The sequence below is a fragment of the Onychomys torridus genome, chromosome 4, assembly GCF_903995425.1.
Source record: "Onychomys torridus chromosome 4, mOncTor1.1, whole genome shotgun sequence".
Lineage (NCBI taxonomy): Eukaryota > Metazoa > Chordata > Mammalia > Rodentia > Cricetidae > Onychomys > Onychomys torridus.
The window spans coordinates 25,555,131-25,557,022 of record NC_050446.1 but is presented as its reverse complement, the minus strand read 5'-3'; the positions used below and the strand labels follow the sequence as shown (position 1 = coordinate 25,557,022).

The 1,892-nt window shown below is 39.2% G+C and overlaps 1 pseudogene; it reads right to left on the bottom strand.

Annotated features, from left to right (window-relative positions):
* Positions 1–606: 606 nt before the first annotated feature.
* On the bottom strand, positions 607–1,663 carry LOC118581225 (annotated as a pseudogene).
* Positions 1,664–1,892: the final 229 nt, after the last annotated feature.

Genomic DNA, 1,892 nt, shown 5'->3' with positions numbered 1-1,892 from the left:
CTGAGTTATAACAAAATGAACAGCAGAGATGGTAGAAGGCCAAAGAAGAGTCCCCCCACTCCGCCCCACCCCGCAAGACTTCTACTTGCCCTATACTTCATGGCTGTTCTGTAGCCATTTTCTCCATATTTTTTTGTTTTGAATTATATTTGTTTGTTGGCAGCTTTTTAGGTAATTATAATTTTCCAATCTTAAATAATTCACATAATCCAATGTACCTGTACAGAAAGAGTAATATTAAGAACATGTAATAAGAGTAAGTAGGTCTATCTTGCAAACATTGGTATTTGTATTTGTGTGCTTTGGCAAAGGCTACACTGGACAGTTCTGCAGCAACCAAAAGGGTGAAGTCATTATGAGCTTGGACTTCAGGCCCCTCCTCATATCCTTCTAATCCTACTCCCCAGACATGCTTCCAAGCTTGGGTTTCCAGATGGTGTTCACATTTCATCCTGAAGACTACACATTTTTCAAGTAATTTGAACAGCATGATCAGATTTAGCATGATGGTATCTTCACAGAATCGACAGAAGTCCTCTGTGGAAAATTAATGTTGAGATTCCTAGGACACCATTCCTAGGACACCCAGTTAAAGGTAGTACATGACTATGCTTTAGTGGGATTTCCTGCAGGTTTGGGATCATAAGCATAAAAGAAAAGTAGCTGCTATTACAAGGATGGCTCCAAGGGAAAAGAAGCACTGGTTGGCACAAAATCTTGCAACCAAAAATAGGATATGGTTATTGACCACATTATGGGTCACAAATCCTTTTAAAATATTATCTTCATACTTAATAAAAGCAGCTATTACAAGGCTGGCAAGTGCCTGCAAAACTGCTATCCATGTCAGCTGATTATGTCCCTGAAAAAATCCATTCTTTGACACCAATTCTCCATCATAAACATATACACCCACTAATTCAAAAATACTCCCAAAGAAACCAAGTTGAATGTTTTTTATCCTTATTGATTGCTTTGTTTTTTTCAAAATTTTCTCAAAATAAACTCCAGCAACAGCACTTGGAATACATGCTGTGAAAACTGCCATGAGGTCTACAAACTGTGAGCTAGATGAATGTGCCTGAGAATCCAGCACTTGAGACTCTAAAGGCCATTGGACAAAAGCAACTCCTGCCATCAGGATTACTAGGGAGAGCCACTGGTACGCACCTATTGTTTTTAAGCAAACATAAACACAGAAAGTAATTCTGCTGTGAGTATTTACAACTAATACGTAACCCAATAAGTGACTGCATCTAAGTTTGACTGTGCCACATAGGATAAATTATACTGAAGGGTATATATCCCTGATGGAATAGCAAGCTTAAATATTTCCATGGATTTATTAAGAATTTCATCATGCAGTACTTGATTAGGTGTTCTCAAACTAAATTTACTGTCTCTGTAGACTAAAAGGATGCAGGCCTCTTTCTTCAAAAATTCAGCTACTACCGCTGCTGGAGAAGATCAATAAGGAGGACTCTCCACTTTTAAAGTCCTAGAATAATATCCTTAGAACCAAACTGGTAGTCTGAAATACCATAATTCCAAAGGAAAGATATTTTAGGCTGGCAGGCATTGTTATCTCTTCATTTGTCACAGGCACTCTTTCCATCTCTTGAAGTCCCTGTAGCTTCTTGAGTACACAGTTCTCACTAGGCAGATTTGTCTCTTCCCCAGGGTCACAGGCTTGGCAGGAGCTCCAGGCAAGGTCACAGAAAGATTGGCTGCCAGCCTGGCCCCTTAGGCACCAGCCCTCTAATAATTTTATAAATCCATTTTGTATTTGCCCTTTATGCACCACTCTTCTAGACAAATATGCAGGATTCACAGGCTGAGGATTCTATTGGCGTGCTAACTGAAATGCTTACTATTGTCAACTATCCTTTGAT